General features: G+C 40.3%; 1 pseudogene; it reads right to left on the bottom strand.

Annotated features, from left to right (window-relative positions):
- Positions 1-3978: 3978 nt before the first annotated feature.
- LOC147003969 (uncharacterized) overlaps positions 3979-20178 on the bottom strand; it is a 75047-nt pseudogene continuing 58847 nt past the window's right edge.

The raw sequence follows: 20178 nt of genomic DNA, 5'->3' as shown, positions 1-20178 counted from the left end.
CTTGCCTTAATAACCTCTCTGTTACTATGACAAAAAATATCCTGAGAAAAACAGCTTCAGGACAGGACCATCATAATATACTTGCAGTTCAGAAAGCAGGGTGACCAGAGAGTGGAGCTAGGATATAAAATGTCAAAATCTGTTCCTAGTAATGTGCTCACCTCAGGAAAGTTCCAACTCCTTCAGGTTCCATAACATTCTCAAACAGCACCATCAACTTTGGACCAAGTATCCAAACACATGCATCTCTGGGGATAAGTCACATCCAAAACACAACAAATGGGTAATTATGAATGGAGTCCAGTCCTTGAGGGAGGGGAGGGATGGCAGAATGAGTAATTTCCAAGGATTTATCAACTAATATCTGTTCCAAAATTCTATGGTTATATCTCTTAAGACAACAGGAGAAAACAATATCAATAGAATATGTGGCATCTTACATTAAACTGGGCATGGTGGCCCATGTTTGTAATCCCAGTACCTACAGGTTAAGACAGGAGCATCAGGCAATCTGTTCAAGGGCATCTTCAGCTACATAGTGAGTTCAAAGGATAGCCTGGAATACAGGACATCTTGTCTTGGATTTAGTAGTAGTAGTAGCAGTAGTAGTAGTAGTAGTAGTAGTAGTAGGCTACTTAGGCTACTATAGGCTAGTTTTGGGTTTTGTTTTGTTTTGTTTTGTTTTGTTTTGTTTTGTTTTGTTTTGTTTTGTTTTGTTGGAGGGGGATGAATTTACTGTGGTGCTAGGGATCAAACCCAGTACTTATACATACCACAAAAGTATTGTATACCCTAGTCCTGATAGCTTTAACCTGTGATTTGAATTATACTTCAGTAAAAAAAAAAAAAAATACTAATTTTTTTTGCAAAATGTTTAACTAAAGAAGCTGATAATTATTTAATACAGAAAAGAAAGTCAATATTAGTATTATTTATTACTCCTTACACAGTTCCCAGGGACTTGACCTGAATATGAGAATAAATGGAATGAAGAGATGACAGACACACAGACAAAGAAGTTGGGTTCATACACATGGTATGCACTCACTGATAAGCAGATATTAGCCCAGAAATTTAGAATATCCAAGATACAATTTGCAAAACACATGAAACTCGAGAAGAAGGGAGACCAAAGTGTAGATACTTCGTTCCTTCTTAGAATGAGGAACAAAATACCCATGGAAGGAGTTACAGAGACAAAGTTCAGTGCTGAGACAGAAGGAAAGACCATCCAGAGACTGTCCCACCTGGGGATCCATCCCATATACAACCACCAAACCCAGACACTATTGGATATGCCAGAAAGATTTTGCTGACAGGACCCTGACATAGCTCTCTCTTGTGAGTCTATGCCAATGCCTGGCAAATACAGAAGTGGATGCTCACAGTCATCTATTGGATGGAGCACAGGGCCCCTGACGAAGGAGCTAGAGAAAGTACCCAAGGAGCTAAAAAGGTCTGCAACCCTATAGAAAGAACAATGATATGAACTAACCAGTACCCCCCGCCCTCCCCCAGGCTGTGTCTCTAGTTGCATATATAGCAGAGAATGGCCTAGTTGGCCATCAGTGGGAGGAGAGGCCCTTGGTCTTGTGAAGATCATATGCCCCAGTACAGGGGAATGCCAGGGCCAGGAAGCAGGAGTGGGTGAGTTGGGGAGCAGGGTTTGGGGGAGGGTATAGGGGGCTTTGGGGATAGCATTTGAAATGTAAATGAAGGAAATATCTAAGAAAAAAAGAAAAAAGAATAACCCCCCCCAAAAAAAAGAAGTTGGATCCATGTGGAGTGGGTTTCTGATAGAGAAATCGCAGCACCCCAGAAGTTCAGTATTTATTATAAACTGTTGAACAGGGAGATGATGTTAGTTCATATAGCTAAACACATAGCTAGCATTCTTTTATAAAGATAAACAAGGGAGAAGCATTATTACAAACAGATAAAAGGGAGGCTGGGTCTATGGTATACAGTTGAACAAGGAAGCAGGTATGCAGCTAATCCCACAGGAGCAGTTTCTCTGGGAGAGCAGTCTTCATGCCTACTCATCCTATAGGGAGAAAGTTGTAGTATAGATTTTCTGTACTCATCACCATCCATGTTCAGACAAGAGGAAGGCTTTGCCATTGCTCTGAGCCTCAGGAGGTCAGGGTGGGGAGGCTTTGCCGTTTTCCTGTAGGTGTGAATTGAGGATCCTTGACATGGTCATGTCATATCAAGAGCAGACATTAACCCAGGACTACATTCTCTCAGGCTTCCCTGAGTCCCCACAATGTATGTTGATGCTTCCAATCTCACATGCCCCCGTCTGTCATCTTCAACAAGGAGAAACAGTTCTCCAGAGAAGCTTTTCTGAGTGCCTCCCCATGTCCTCTAAGATCTCATTTGAACTAGACCTTGGTAAAGTTTCCCCTGGCTGCTGTGTCTTCTCAATATTAGAGCTGAGAACTTAATGAAACACAATAAAAAAGAGATCAAACACAAAATCAATGATTTCAGAAAAAGAAAAATAACCCATTTGACAGTGTTCTTTTGGCTTCTGAGTTACTGCCTCCCCAAGTAAACGCCGAAGACCATATATCAGCATACCCACTCTCAGCTTCAGAACAAAGAATGAAAATCTAAAAAGGTAAAAATGAAAATGTGTGCTGTTCTGTGGCAGTGTAGCTGAAAGTTATAAAGGCCGGGTGAGCAATATTGAGTTTGCAGAGGCTCAATCACATCACCAAAGATTTACCCTCACTCTGTAAACTCAATATAGGGCAATAACAGTCTATTACAGGCAGAGCGACACAGCATCAAAGGAATGCTTAAAAGAACTAGACAGAACCTTTAAATCAACACAATTGTATTATCTTCCCCCAGAGGAAGCACGTGGGGGACCTGAGAGCAGGGTTTTTCAAGAGGTGTTACAAATTTGCCATAAGTTATATTTAATACACTTTAAAGCACACTTTGTAATCTCTCTCCACTTTTTTTGAGCACAGAGAAATACACTGAGAGAGAAAACGCCCCCAAAGATCAAGACTGTAAGTGGGAATTGACAATAGCTGTATTCTTTAGGATCTAGTGCTTCAGGTAATTCTCCCACATCTGAAAGGGCTCACTTTTGCCAGGATCACTGAGACTTTTCCATCAGGAACTATAGAAATAATAGAAATTTATAAATTAGTCTGTATTTAAATCTAGCTGAAGCATCAACACATAATATTTAGAACGGTGTTTAAGAAATCTTCAGCGGTTTCTTCCAGTCCACCTAGATCACATCAGCTAGTGGTTACCATCAGAGTCCACTTTCTGGATCTGCTTCGGTCCTGTCCAGCAGTTCAGCTCCATTCGCATTCCTGGGGGCCTGAAGCTTATAGACCAGAGGCAGCACTATTGTACTGTGTGCACCAGGTTCCCTCCCTGCTTCCCTGTGTTCTCAGATACTCATCTGCATCTGGCAGGTCCACTCTGGACACATTTTGTTCTTACAACTGAAAATCTAGTTCTACAAAAAGCTTAACTCCATCCTCCAAACATTTGTGACACTAGAGTTTCTCCAAGTCTTCTTGCCAAGGAAGAAGCAGGCACAAGCAGCAGCTTAGCTTCAGGTCTTGGAGCCTCTCAGAGCCCCTGTCAAGGACAGCCAGTGCAAGTCAGTCCAGTATCATGACTTCCAACAGTTCCACAGTGACAACCTCTGAATATTCTACTCTCCCCCAGCCAGTTTTACCACACCCTGCAAAAGCCCTTAATATACCCCTTGCAGAGCCAGCACAGCCAACACTGCCCGTTGACCAGGTGATATTCACAGCAAGCTCACAGCTGACCAATGTCAATGATAGCTCCAGGCCCTTACTCCCTGGATACCAGAAGACAGCAGCCTCAAGAAACAAGGTGACAGTCTCTAATGAAGAGAGCCAGATAACAACCCTTGATGATAATAGGCTAGCAACTCTTAATCAGGGCCCTGTGGTAAACTTTAATGCTGACCAAACCTCAATTGAAAACTGTCCAGTCATGTCCAGGGGTGACCAAGCCTCCTCTTGGGGTCAGATGGTGACTTCCAATGCTGATCAGACTCACCATGGGCATCAGACGATGACCTTCAATAGCGACCAGAATGTCAAGAGAAGTTGGGTGACAACTTCCAGTAGTGACCAGACAATGTATAGAGATCAGATGACAACCTACAGTACCCAGAATATCTACAGAGATTCGATGAAGATTCTCAGTGGTTGTTATACCTACTATAATGATCAAATGACAGTTCCAAATAGAAACCAGACTTTCTATAGGGGTCAGACCATGACTCATGATTCCAACCCGACTATCTATGGGGGTCAGAGAATGCCACATGATTCTAACCTGATTCTCTATGGCGGTCAGACGATGCCTTTGGATACTAACCAGATTCTCTATGAGAGTCAAATGGCAATGCAGACTGATGACTTGACCTATGGGACACCCCCTAACAGTTACCAAACTTTCTATGGCAGTCAGATGACAACTCCCAGTGCTGACCAGACTGTCTATGGGTATCAGAAAATGCCCCTCAGTGAGAGCCAGGCTCTCCATAGAAGTCAGAAGATCACTCCCAGTGATGAGCCAGCCTTCTATGGGAACCAGATGACACCCTCTGATGGTAACCAAAGTCTCTATGGGCGTCAAAGGACAACCTACAACAGAAACCAGACCTTCTATGAAGGTCAGACAATGGTTCCTAGCAGCAATGTATCTTACTACAGGGCTCAAGGAACTGGTGCCCAGACTCTCTGTGGAAGTCAGAAGACAACATCCAATGATGATCAAACCTTCTATGGATACCATATGACATCTCCGGATGGTAACCTAACCTTCTATGGAGGCCAAACAACAACACCCAATGGGGACCAAACCTTCTATGACATGCAGATGACAACCCCCAGTGGTGACCAGACCTATAATACAGGATGGATGCTATCCCGTGTTAGTAGCCAGATGCCCTCTGATGACAGATTCTCATACTTTTCAAAGTCCCATTTGGCCCCAGGAAAACCCTCAGCAAGCCCTCCAAGCTTCCTTCTGGTACCAGGATATTCCCCAAAGAGGATGAAGGATCTTAGAACTTCGGCCGCCAAAAAAGGAAGGTGTACATCTGCACTAAAGTAAACTGTGGAAAGGCTTTTGTTAAATCTTTCCAACTCAGAGAACATGAACGCAGACACACTGGGGAGAAGCCCTACATATGCACATATTGCACATGGAAATTCGCTCGCCCAGATGTGCTCGCACGCCACATAAGAAAGCATACTGGGTATAGACCCTTCAAGTGTAAAAACTGCGACATGACCTATTCCAGATTGGATCGCCTAAAGGGGCATATAAAACGGTGCCCATCAAAATTCCAGCCAGCACAGGAACCTGGCAGTCTGTGAGGACATCTGTACAGTTGTAAAATATCTCCTACTAATTTGAAGATTGCCAAGAATCTGTGGGTATCCTTATATTCACATGTCTATGACATCCTGGTACAAGCACTGTGCCAGGACTTAGATTCATATAAACTCCTCCTTCGAGTACATTGTGATTTTCTGTAAAAAAAAAAAAAAAAAAAAAAGGAATCTTCAGCACCTCTAACAGAGAGCAGGCATTTTCATCCTGTCTGTTCATGACTCGCACCAATATTTTCTTATTCAGACTCTCCCAGAAATGCTATAGAAGCAGGCTCTTAGTGTGGAAGAAGCAGACAAGCATAGTGACTCACCCTTTAATAAGGGATTAAGGAGGCTGAGGCAGAAGGATTACTTAAGTTTGAGGTTAACCTAAGCTATTGAGGGTGATCTATTTATACATATAAAACAAAAAAGGAAGATTTGTTTCATTTTTGAAGGATTAGTATTTTGCAATTTCTCTATGCAGTCCCAGTAATAGTGTTTATAACAGTATACTTCGTCAACAAAATAAATAGACATTAGTTTTCTGACTTTGAAGAAAAATAACTCTTCAAACATACAAGAGCATTCTTATACATTTTCACTTAACTTCTTTTGCTTGTGTTTCTCGTGAAGCCAAATCAAGCTATTGATCATGATCATAATGTTCTAGCAATCTACTAGCTACTAAAAGTTTCACAGAAAAATAAAGTCATAATTTCCACACAATGTTTCCAATACTGTTCCTCTAGATCCCTCAACCCTACATAAAGAACCATAAGCAATGCAGGAATGCTGAGACAGGGAGGAATAGTCTTCCCCAGGGAAGAGGAGGGAGCACACCAATTGATTGACCAAATGGTCAGCCCTTGAAGCATACATACAAGTAACACTTTGCATACTGAGCAAGGCTATGTTTAGGAATATGTAAATATACATACATATATGTTCATGTAACATCAATTGAAAAAAGAGAGAGAGAGGCCATGAGGTTGAAAGAGATAGAGGAGGGTTATATGGGAGGCTTTGAAGGGAGGAAAAGGAAGGAAGAAACTATGTGATTATAAACTCAAAATTAAAAGGAGCAATTGAAAAGACTTTTTATATCCTGTGTAGTAGAAGTAGCTATCCTGATTAATACCAGAAATAAGCATAAAGGAAGGTTTCTCATTCTGAATAAATTATTTAAAGAATGGATTTCTGCTCATGTCTTGTGTGTTGGCAATAGGAACACGCCCACAGCAGGTGTGTGAAATGGCCTGCATGGCACATGACACACGGAGGAAGGAGTTCTGGGCTTTGTCCCTTTTGATGTTAAATGATTTTATTGATGTTGTGCTGAAAGATTTTATAAGAAATCAAATTGCATGTGGAATTATACTTGTATATGTGGTGCTAGAAAATCTTTAATTTACATCTATACTTATTTTAATTTACAAGCAACGTCCCTTTGCAACTGACTTTATTTGAAATGACTTACTAGTAGAATTTCTATTCAGAGTTTTGAACTGCTTTGCTTTTCTTAGTTTTTTTAATCATGACTTTTTGAAAAGCGCATCCAATGGGGATTTAAAGGCATCATTCTCCCATTTGCTTTGGCTACATTCTTACTTGAAGAGTGGGAAATGGTAGTTCTTTCTCATGCTTGGTGAATTCATCTGCCACCCCAACCTTTGAAACAATTGCTGTCAACTTTTCATGTTGAATATTGGTGTGATTAGAATTTATGTCTCTGACATTTGGCAGGCTTTTCTGGGTTTGCTTACCCATAATTATCACACCCAGTTCACTCAAAACACAGCTGTTAATTTGATCTTAATCATTCATCCTAAGTTAAATCTACAGCTAGTATCCAACCTCCACAGGTAATCTTTAAATAATGTGTGATTATAATCTCATACATAAACAGAAACAGTGCTATCTGTTCACTGTCTAATGTCAACACAGTGGTTAAAAGAATAGGTAGATATTCTGGAGCCCAAACCTGGGGTTGAAGTTCTGAGCAACTAGCGAGTAATGGTGAGACCATTTCCAAAAAGCAGAGGTAGCAAATGTATGTGAGAATTAAAGAGCTATATGTGCATATTACATATGATTATTAATATTATTAATATGAAATTGCATATTCCTTATAAAATATCTAGAATTGTGGCATATAGGATGTAATCAAGCCATGTTAGCTATTCTTTTTTTTTTTTTTTTACTGGCAGGTGACTACACCAATGTTGTTTTCAAGCTGCTTCTACAGATGTAGAACAGGGTAGAATTTTGTGAGTCACCTTTTTATAGACGTGTTTTTGGACTTCTTTTTTAAATTTTTAATATTTTTTTATTACGTATTTTCCTCAATTACATTTCCAATGCTATCCCAAAAGTCCCCCATACCCCCCCACTTCCCTATCCACCCATTCCCATTCTTTTGGCCCTGGCATTCTCCTGTATTGGGGCATATAAAGTTTGCAAGTCCAATGGGCCTCTCTTTCCAGTGATGGCCGACTAGGCCATCTTTCGATACATATGCAGCTAGAGACAAGAGCTCCGGGGTACTGGTTAGTTCATCATGTAGTTCCCCCTATAGGGTTGCAGATCCCTTTAACTCCTTTGGTACTTTCTCTAGCTTCTCCATTGGGAGCCCTGTGATCCATCCAATAGCTGACTGTGAGCATCCACTTCTGTGTTTGCTAGGCCCCGGCATAGTCTCACAAGAGACAGCTATATCTGGGTCCTTTCAGCAAAATCTTGCTAGTATATGCAATGGTGTCAGCTATTCTTAATAGAAAAAAAATGCGGTGCTAAGTGCTCTAGTGCTCTGCTGCCTCTGCTCAGTGTTGTAAACAATATAAAGTTTTTTACTCGACCATAACACAAGTTATCATAAAACAAAGTAAGAAGGTTGACTTTTGTGCACAGATTATAGCCCAACACCTGTCTCCTAACAGTATTGGGAATGATACCAAATGCCTGTGAATGAGTAATCACCTTAAAACCACTAACAGTCATGCGGCAGTTAGTTCTACAGTCTAGACAGGTTTAAGGATTGAACCGAGTCACCTGCTACCTTAGAGCCTTTTCAGTGGGTGATATAAAATTTAATGTTAATGGCTATCTGTTATCATATGATGCCATATGTATAATGCTTCCAAGATCCGGTTTAAAGGACATATTAATCCAGGGTGTGTTTTAGCACATGGTATGTAATTGATAAGAGTTCTCCAGAACTAGCAAGTAAGAGAGATAAAAAGAAAAAGAGATACATTTATCACACCGAATGGAGTAATAGAACTGTGGAGGCTGAGATGTCTCATAATCTTCTGTGTGCAAGCCAAAGGCAAGCTGGTGCTACAGTCTAAAGGCTGAGACAGGGATCACTGAGAGCAAGGGAAGGTCAAAGTCCCAACATAGAAACATCAACCTTCTTCCACCTTTTTGGTCTATTCGTTCTTTCAACAAACTGAGAATGTCCACCTATGTGGAGTATACCCATCTATTTTATATATTTCACCAATTCAAATGTTAATGTATACCAGAAACATTTTACACATACATCCAAAACTATGGGCATTTCATGTTCTGGTGACATTTTCATACAAAATGTACTCTTACAAGAGTCTAGCAGCATACCCTTTAAGTCCTGAACTATCCCCAAAATTCCATAATGGATATAGTCATTGAAGGCACAGGTTTCTCTTCCAGAGAAGCCCAGTTCAATTCCTGAGACATAAATGATAGCAGTAACTGCAGCCCAAGGGGATCCCCTCTTATCCAGATCCACCCCTTTCTCGTTAGAAAACAAACAGGCTTATAATGGATAATAATAAAATAAGAGATAAAACAAAACCACATCAAAACTGAACCAAAAAAAAAAAAAACAGAATGAAATGAGCCCAAGAAAAGGCACAAAAAATAAGAGACCCACTTGTTCGCATACTCAAAAATTCCACAAAAACACAAAACTGGAAGCTATAATATACATGTGAAGGACATGTAGAATAAAAAGGGAAAAGAAATATATAACAAAGATAACTCCTCTTCTAGCCTCTGTGTACATTGTACACACATGATATACAGACAAAACACCCATAAAATTCTTTTTTTTCTATCTCCTACTTTTTTTTTTACTTTTCTTTTTTTAATTAGGCATTTTCTTCATTTACATTTCAAATCCTATCCCAAAAGTCCCCCAGACCCTCCCCCACCCACTCCCCTACCCACCCACTCCCACTTCTTGGCCCTGGCGTTCCCCCTTAGTGAAGCATATAAAGTTTGCAAGACCAAGGGGCCTCTCTTCCCAGTGATGGCTGACTAGGCTATCTTCTGCTACATATGCAGCTAGAGATAAGAGCTCTGGGGGTACTGGTTAGTTCATATTGTTGTTCCACCAATAGGTTCTTAATAAAGTTTTTTAAAAGTATAGTGATTTCTAGCTCATCAATATTTTCAATTAGGGTACATAAACAAATGTGGATGTTGGGAGAGATAATTCATAGTGAAAATAGCTTACCAGACACTTTGGAAAAGAAACCACATTCTCCCTATGACATGTGAAACAAGCACCATCTTTTCCTAGGTTCTCATTGAACATCGAAATGTGTCAGTTTAATTTTTGAGTTTTCTTTGGGACTACTGGGTAATAGTTGCTAGATAAACCTGGGTGAGAAAGGGCCTTTGCCTTTTCCACTCAGCCACTCAGATTCCCAGAAGCAAGCCACCTTGTCAGCATCTCAGGTGAGCTACCACAGCCATCTAAGCAAAATCACTACAGGCAAAGCCTGGGAGCAGATACCTGGAATCCAGGCAGTTACAAGACAGGCAGGAGAATGCAAATGTGAGTCCTGCCTGGGCTCACAGCAAGTCCTAGGCCAGCAGCTTCTAATGAAACCACATCAATATAGAAAAATAAAAAGTTATACAAAGAAGAATTCTCATTTTATGCATGGCTGAGAATTAGCCCCAAGTCAACACTATCATTCATGTTGCGTCTAATATCTATTTCTTTATTTAATTTAAGCTTCTATGTATTTATTTGGGAATACTCTAAACTATTTACTTTTTAAATACCTTATAAACAGAGTCCACATAGTCCATTTATTACACTGTTTCTTCAATATATTTGCAAAAAAGTCCATTACAAGATCAATATGTCAATAACTTTGGTAGTCTAATTTTTTTTTACCTATTCTTCTTTTTTTTTCTTTTTGTCCTTTTATTGAGAATAGATTTTTTTTCCTTATATGATCCACCCCTTTCTGTCTCTTATTAGAAAACAAACAGGTTTCTAATGAATAATAATAAAATTTAGTAAGATAAAACCCATCCGTATCAAACAAAGCAAACAAACAGAAGGAGAAGAGCCCAAGAAAAGTCACAAAACACAGGAGACCCACTCTTTCACACACTCACGAATTCCAGAAAAACACAGAACTGGAAGCTATAATGTATATGCAAAGAACATGTAGAGTAAAAAGACAAAAGAAAAAATATATAATAAAGGCAAAAAATATGATTTTTTTAAAAAGTGTCCTGACATGACATTGTAAGGCAAGAAACCTCCAACGATGGCATAGAGTTCTTTTTCTGTTGACCATCTACTGCTGGATATGCAGCCGACCCTTAAGTGTGGTTTGTTTCCACAGTCAGACTCCTTTTGAGGAAAGTAAATTTTCATTTGCATGTAGTTATCAGTTGGACATTGCTTCTGGATTAGGGATGGGAGCATATGCCCTCTTCTCCTTTCACCTCTAGGACCCCATCGAGGGAGGGCTGACTCATGCAGGCCATGTGCATGTTGTCTCAGTTTCTGTGAGTTCACACATGCAGCGATCCTGTTGGATTAGAAGGCCTTGTTATCTTTGTATGCCTCTTTCCCTCTGGCTCCTACTCTCTTTCTGCTGCCTTTTCATGTGGGTTTCCTGAACTCTAAGGGGAGAGATTTAATTTAAAAATCCCATTTAGGGTTGAATGTCCCAAGATCTCCCTGTACATAATGTCTGGCTGTGGCTGTGTTTGTTCCCATCTACTGCAGAAGGGACTTTTCTGAGGATACCTGAGCAAGACATAGATCTTCCCTGGCTGGGGTCTACCTATTCTTATTTGTTAGGATTTTAATAGGGATCAAACCTTTGATAATTAGTGATGCTCTGTCATATTTCCAGAGACTACTTACAGCAAATATGAGCAAGTATGTCAATGAATTAATGCATGGGAACATAAAAGGCATCCCAGGATGCTCCTATAAATTAAAGGCCTAGTGGTCAAGAATAATGGTCTTGGGCTGAGAGATGCTTAGCATGTAGGATGCCTTGGGTTGGAACCTCAAGACCCACCCTCAAAACTGAGTGCATGCCTGTGATCCAACACTTGGGAAGCTGACCAAGAAGGAACAGAAATTTAAAATCATACTTTGCTACAAACAGAAGCCAATGGCAGCCCGGAATACAGAGGTCTAAAACATACAGAGACCTGAAATCAGAGATCTGAGATACTGAGACATGAGATACAGAGACTTGAACTAAGAGGCCTAGGACACAGAGGCCTGCTCTCAGAAAAACAGACAAACATGGCAAAGAATAGTTATTTGGGACTTCCCAAAGATAAAATGAGATGTAAGCTTTATCTTAGTTTATTGATAAATGAAAATTAGGTTGTCTATAAGGCAAACTCGGGAGTTTAAAAATTGGGTGAAATGTGGTAATTATCTTCAAGAATCAATTCTGAATCACAATTGTTGTTCGGTCTGAGAGATGTGTAGGATGCAAGAATGAGGGAGAGTGCTGCTGCTTAAAAATTAACTCAATTCAAACCATTTGGTTTGCATGATGAGATTTTTTTTTCCATTTAGAGATTCAGTCCATCCTCTCTGCTCTCTGTCTCCATTACTGACCTTGCAGTGTTCTTTGATGACATGTCATAGGCCACCTCAGTTATTAGCATATTTGAGCAGCTTTCTTTTTCCCCCACTATCCTTAATCAATAAACATTCTACACATTTACTGGGATATGTTCATATCATGTCTTTTCTGGGATATGTTCATATCATGTCTTTTCTCAATTCTTTCAGGGTTCCTTCCCAAACCTCATACCCCATACATTCATTATCTCTCTCATTCCTTTGTCCTCTTATTTATTCAACAAAGATTTACTGGAGGGTAGAGCTCTATGCTTTATCACTTGCCTAGTATGTCCAAGGCCATAGGTTGTTTTTTGTTGTTTGTTTGTTTGTTTTGGTTTCAAACTTTTTTGTCGTTTTTTTTTTTTAATATCTTGGTTTTAGTTTTTAATTCTTTTTTTTCTTTTTGAGACAGGGTTTCTCCGTATAGCCCTGGCTGTCCTGGAACTCACCTTGTAGACCAGGCTGGCCTCGAATTCAGAAATCCGCCTGCCTTTGCCACCGAAGTGCTGGGATTAAAAGTGTGTGCCGGGCTGGTGAGATGGCTCAGTGGGTAAGAGCACCCGACTGCTCTTCCAAAGGTCCAGAGTTCAAATCCCAGCAACCACATGGTGGCTCACAACCATCCGCAACGAGATCTGGCGCCCTCTTCTGGAATGTCTGAAGACAGCTACAGTGTACTTACATATAATAAATAAATAAATAAATAAATCTTTTAAAAAAAAAAAAAAGAAATAAAAGTGTGTGCCACCACGCCCGGCCATAGATTTGATCCCCATAACTGCAAACACTATGTAGATAGATGAGAGAGGGAGAGGGAGAGGGAGAGGGAGAGGGAGAGGGAGAGGGAGAGGGAGAGGGAGAGGGAGAGGGAGAGGGAGAGGGAGAGGGAGAGGGAGAGGGAGAGGGAGAGGGAGAGGGAGAGGGAGAGGGAGAGGGAGAGGGAGAGGGAGAGGGAGAGGGAGAGGGAGAGGGAGAGGGATGAATGAATGACAGACAGGAAATAGGGAAGGGAGAAGGAGAAGGAGAGAGAGAGAATCAGATTCCAGATGCATCAGTCTCATGTTACTTAGTGTGGAATATAGAGTTCTCTTTCTTTCAGTACCTAATTTATAATATAACAATTAATTGTTCCTTCTGTGTTCTTATGTTATCTTATAATTGCTTCTGTCTCATAGACCCTATGGAGTTGTTTCTGTGTCTAAATTTTGAGCACTGAGGAGCAGGGAAAATTTATCTTTAAAATTTTTATGCCAACACTTGTGACTCATCCTGGCACTGTGCCACAGAGGAAGACATGAGCATACATTACAGTTTGGAAGGTAATAAACCTTGAACGTGTCAATATTTACATTTTTGTTATGGATTGCTACCTAAGAAAGTAACTCAAAATTTAATAGCTTAAAGCAATACTTACTTTGCTCATGGGTTTTGACTCAGACATCTCAAAGAGGCTTAGCAGGGCACTTTATCATTTGTCTTCAGCTTTAGTCACGGTGGCTGAGGGTGCTGCCGCCATTTCTGAAACAGCAGCTATTGACATACTGTATGCCGTGTAGCAGTCATTGTTTCCTCTCTCCTTCCTCTCTCCCCCTTTTTACTCAAGTTCTTGTCTTCCACAGGCTCTCAAATAATTTGGATTTTCATAGCCTTGTGTTCTGTGGGATTCACACTTCTCTTATAGTAGATAGATGCAAAGATTCTTTTCAGGCTACTTAAAGGCTTCAACAGAAACCTCCTGGTATCACTCAGATATGCTGTGATGGTTAAAGCAACCATGGAGACCATCCATCTCCAATAAGATAGAGAAAAATTCATCAGCCCATGATGGGAGACAGACAGGTTGTATAACTGGGCAAAGGAATGAACACAAGATTGTGTGTTCATCTCTGTCTCATCTGTTTGTGCTGCTAAAAGAAAATTCCTGAGTTCGAGGCCAGCCTGGTCTACAAAGTGAGTGCCAGGACAGCCAGGGCTACACAGAGAAACCCTGTCTCGAAAAACAAAAAAAAAAAAAATTCCTAAGACTTATAAATAATAAAAGTTTATTCACATTATTGTAGAAGTTGGAAAGTCTAGGATCAAGCCACTGGTAGACTGAGGGTCTGATACAGGCTCACAGTATCTTCTTTGATGGTGTTCTGCTACTCCATCATCTGTCCTCTGAAGGAAGCAAATGCTCTGACCTCACATAACAGAAAAGATTCAAGAACAAAAATACACACTAGCTCCCTCCATCTGTCTTATAAGGACATTATGTTCGTTTCTGAGGGCAGAGGCTTCCTAACCTAATTATGCCCAAAAACCCCATCTCCTAACAATATCATAGTATGCAAAATCAATTTTGGAGGGACACATGAACAATGTTCTACTTCCTGTTATTAAAATAAAATGCCTGAGACTGGATATTTTGTTGAAAACAGACAAAACCTGCCCACGACTTTGGCATTCAAGGCCCAGGGGTGGTGCTAGTTTAGCTCCAGTGAGGACTTGTTCACAAAGAAAGGCCAATGGAATCACAGCAGGAACAGTTGCAGAAAGGAGAGAGTGCATGGTGACACAAGAAGTCAGAGCAAAAGGAATGGTGGTCTTGTTTTGACATTCCTTTACAAAGAACTAACCAGAGTTACAAATGAGCTAAGGCAGTTCCCTCTGAAGACAGTGTCACAACTACAGAGAAACCTTCCAGTAGGTATCATATTTGACAGGTCCCATTGCCTTGAGACTTGGCTTAGCAGCTAAGAGTACTTGATACTCTTGCATAGGACCCAGGTTACTGTTCTGAGTACTGAGAGAGTGGCTTTTACTCTCTCCATCTCCAGTTCCGGAAGACCTTCTGGCTTCTGTGAGCACTAGACACACATGTGGTACACATATATGTAGGCAAAAGACTCATACACTTAAAAATGTTTTTAATCTTAAAAATGTTTCATCTCCTATAATTTTTCCAAACCAGGGATCAACCTCAAAATGCATTAAACCATATCCAACTCATTTTAGCATACATTCAGCCCATAGTATAATCTTTGGAAAATAAGTCCTATAAGCTGTGAAATATATTTAATCATCCATGTGTTTGGGAAAATGCATTAAAGTTTAATTTAAATATATATTTAAAACTCCCCCTAACTAGCTCAGTTATTTGGTTTACAATGTTAAACAAATGGGTAAATGTGCTTGCTTGCTCTCAAGTCTGAGGACCTAAATTTGGTTCCTGGGACTCACATGATGAAAAGGGAGAATTAACACCAGGAATTTGCCCTCTGATATCCACGTGCACAATATGATATTCTTACACCCCCCCAGTACAACACATCAAAATAAATAAAGCTAAATATGAAATAAATGATGTACAAGAACACCGAGCAAAGAAGAATTCTAAACATATCCAATAATAGTATTTTAAAATATATAAAACAGCCATAAAAAATCTTTAAAATTCAAAATGTTAGAAATTGAAATTATCTTTCTGCTAAAATTTGCACATCTTAATTTGGTTCACAGGGATGCAGTTCACAGGATTCATATTTAACAAAAACACATTGTTCTTAGATACAACTGTTTTCGATGTAACTACACAATTGTTTGTGTTTGCTTGACTGTTAGACTGTGTTGAGAAACTTCCATGAGTCAGTCCCTAAGAAGCCCAGAAGCAAGCCCCTCCTGATTTCACAGCTCTTCTCACAGTGTCACATACTATCTGAATTCATTTATACTTGTGGTTTATAATACACTGGGGACTTCCACTCCTTACCAAGAGTTGTCTATGTGTTACGAGGCTAAATATTTCTGTTTCCAGGGAAATGAGAACTATTAGTACTCAATTATCATTTTGTGAATTTATTTACAATACTGCCTTAATGTAACTCATAATTGCACAGTGCTGGTAAGTTCTTAAAAATTAAACATAAACTTGGATATATTTGGAAAATGGAGAAGAGATCTCAAATGATGAACTGTCTCTACCAGATTGGCTCATGGCACTGTCTGGAGCCATTTTTGTGATTGCTGAGTGATATAGGAGGGCCCAGCCCATTGTAGGTAAGATCATCCCTGGGGAAGGTGACCTGGGCTATATAAGAAAGGTAGCTGGGCCATAAAACCAAACACACTGAAACTTATAGAGGAGAAAGTGGGGAAAAGCCTCGAAGATATGGGCACAGGGGGAAAATTCCTGAACAGAATAGCAATGGCTTGTACTGTAAGATCGAGAATTGACAAATGGGACCTCATAAAATTGCAAAGCTTCTGTAAGGCAAAAGACACTGTCAATAAGACAAAAAGGCTACCAACAGATTAGAAAAGGATCTTTACCAATCCTAAATCAGATAGGGGACTAATATCCAATATATATAAAGAACTCAAGAAGGTGGACTCCAGAAAATCAAATAACCCTATTAAAAAATGGGGTACAGAGCTAAACAACGAATTCTCAACTGAGGAATACTGAAGGGCTAAGAAGCACCTGAAAAAAAGTTCAACATCCTTAATCATCCGGGAAATGCAAATCAAAGCAACCCTGAGATTCCATCTCACACCAGTCAGAATGGCTAAGATCAAAAATTCAGGTGACAGCAGATGCTGGCAAGGATGTGGAGAAAGAGGGACAATCCTCCATTGTTGGTAGAATTGCAAGCTGGTATAATCACTCTGGAAATCAGTCTGGTGGTTCCTCAGAAAATTGGACATAGTACTACCAGAAGATCCAGCAATTCCTTTCCTGGGCATATATCCAGAAGATGTTCCAACTGGTAATAAGGACACATGCTCCACTATGTTCATAGCAGCCTTATTTATAATAGCCAGAAGCTGGAAAGAACCCAGATGTCCCTCAACAGAGGAATGGATACAGAAAATATGGTACATCTAAACAATGGAGTACTACTCAGCAATTAAAAACAATGAATTCATGAAATTCTTAGGCAAAGAGATGCATCTGGAGGGCATCATCCTGAGTGAGGTAACCCAATCACAAAAGAATACAAATAGTATGCACTCACTGATAAGCAGATATTAGCCCAGAAACTTAGAATATCCAAGATACAATTTGAAAAACACATGAAACTCAAGAAGAAGGAAGACCAAAGTGTGCATACTTCACTCCTTCTTAGAATGGGCAACAAAATACCCATGGAAGGAGTTACAAAGATGAAGTTCGGTGCTGAGACAGAAGGAAAGACCATCCAGAGACTGCCCCACCTGGAGATCCATCCCATATACAACCACCAAATCCAGACACTATTGCATATGCCAGAAAGATTTTGCTGAAAGGACCCCGACATAGCTCTCTCTTGTGAGGCTATGCCAGTGCCTGGCAAATACAGAAGTGGATGCTCACAGTCATCTATTGGATGGAACACGGGGCCCCTAATGAAGGAGCTAGAGAAAGTACCCAAGGAGCTAAAGGGGTCTGCAACCTTATAGGAGGAACAACGATATGAACTAACCAGTACCCCCCAGAGCTGTGTCTCTAATTGCATATGTAGCAGAGGATGGCCTAGTCAGCCATCAATGGGAGGAGAGGCCCTTGGTATTGTGAAGATCATATGCCCCAGTACAGGGGAATGCCAGGGCCAGGAAGCAGGAGTGGGTGGGTTGGGAAGCAAGGCAGGGGGATGGTATGGGGGACTTTCAGGATAGCATTTGAAATGTAAATGAACAAAATATCTAATGAAAAAAAAGAAAAGTAGCTGGACAAACCATGCAGAGCAAGCCAGTAAGCAACACTCTTCCATGATCCTGATACAGTTTCTGCCTGCAAGTTCTCTGCCTTTATTTCCTGCCCAGATTTCAGTTAGTGATAACCTGTTACCTGGAAGTATAAGATGAAATAAGTTCTTTCTTCTCCAAGTTTCTTTTGGTCATGATGTTGTTGGTCACAGACTCTTGTTTACTGCTCTTTGTACTGTCTACACACTGTAGTTCATATAAGAGCACTATTTTACACATAAAGTCATTATCTATGTGTCGTTAGTAATCCAAGATGGTATTTACAATTCTGTTGTAATCTAAATTGATATGAGTTTATGAGCTCATATGCTGGAAGCCTATTTATTTGTCTATCAAGGAAGGCTGCTATTATTTAACTATCAGTATTAATACAAAGAAATAGAATGCACAATTTCAGTGTAAAAATTGAAAGTTGAAAGTTTATTTGTAATTCTCCTCCATTAGTCATTCCAAGTAAGTCTCATTTCCTTTGGAAGCTAGAGAGAGCAAGAGGACATAAGCATCTAAAGAGAGGAGAGGACATGAAAAGATAGTGAATGGGGGCATTTGTCAACTCCCCTCTCAGAGCTTCGACCCCATCTGACTTAGTCTTATACAGGCCCTGGGCATGCTGCTACAGTTTCTATGAATTCACATTTGCATCAGGCCTGTTGGTGTCCAGAAGGCTTTGTTTCCTTGGTGTCTTCTATCCCTTCTAGTTCTTACAATATTTCTGCCTCCTCCTCTTCCCCAGAGTTCCCTAAGCCCTAGGTAGAGAGATTTGATAGGGACATCCCATTTAGGACTGAGAATTTCAAGGTTACTGCATTGTCCAGTTGTGGATATCTGTATTTGTTCCTATCTCCTGGAGGAATGATATTCTCTGATGATGGCTGCACATAGGAAATTCATTAAGAGTCATTTTGTTGCGACATCCCCTTAACAAAACAGTAGAATTTGGTTTTCCCCAAAGACTATGGCCTGTTTAGTGTCCAGGTCTTGGATACTCAAGCAATGCTGGGCATGGGTTCCTTATCATGAAGTGAGCCTTAAATCTAATCAGACAGTGGTTGGTTATTTGTGCCACTACTGCACAAATGTCTCTTGCAGTCAGGTGACCATTGTTGATCACAGGGTTTGTAGCTGAGTCAGCGTTTACCCCTCTCCTCTGCTAACATACAGAGTACCTTCCAGTACCATGAACACTAGTCAGTAGGGGTAAAGGCTCTAGGTAGGCACCAGCTTGACTTCTCCATGAGCTATGTCATTGAGTTATGTTGGTGTTATCTTCAGCAACAGGGCCTGACCACCAGTTTGTGAAGATCTACCTATAGCCAGAGTTATTTAGGGTTTTCCTTGGGGCCCCTGTGGCCAGCCACTTGCTAAGATATAACCCATTCCTGGCCCTGGAGGTTTCATTTGGTGACAAGAGATGTCTAGTCAGGGCTTTGTCTCCCCATTATTTGGTGATTCCACTTAGATTTTGTGTCATATATGTATATATTTTAAGAAGCTTCTACTGTAGTATGTTTTCATACAACCTCTCAAATGGCCCTTAGTTTTAGCTGTCCCTCCACATATTCCCTCTCCTATTCCCCTCTTCCTTCCTTCTCTCATTTAATCCTCTCATTCCAGTCCCCCTCCGCCATTTATATATATGTATACTCTATCTATTATGTATACTCTATCTCCCCTTCCTATGGAGATACTTCCCTCTCCCTAATTCCTTACTTTACACCTAACCTCTGGGGTTATATGCATTGTAGCATGCTTATGGAAGACTTAACTAACATCTACATATAAGCAAATATACTACACACATTTGTCTTTTGGGGTTTGGACTATCTCACTCAGAATAAATTTTTTCTAGCTCCATCCATCTACTTACAGATTTCATAATTTTGGTTTTTTGTAACAGCTAAGTAATAGTCCATTGTATAAATGTACCACATGTTCTTTATCCATTCATCTACTGACAGACGTCTAGTCTGTCTCTAATTTCTGGCTATTACAAATAAAATATCAATGAATATGATAAAGGGGGGGTCTCTGTAGTATGATGTAGAGTTTTTTGGGTATATGTCCAAGAGTAACATGCCTGGGTCTTCATCCAGGTAGATCTATTCCCAGCTTCCTGAGGTGAGCTCACTGGAAGAAATGTTAATGCAGAAAAAATGTTGGTATGCCCTT

Source organism: Mus caroli, unplaced genomic scaffold, assembly GCF_978045245.1.
Source record: "Mus caroli unplaced genomic scaffold, Mus_caroli_1 scaffold_7, whole genome shotgun sequence".
Taxonomy (NCBI): Eukaryota; Metazoa; Chordata; class Mammalia; order Rodentia; family Muridae; genus Mus; species Mus caroli.
This window is presented reverse-complemented; position numbering and strand designations above follow the sequence as displayed.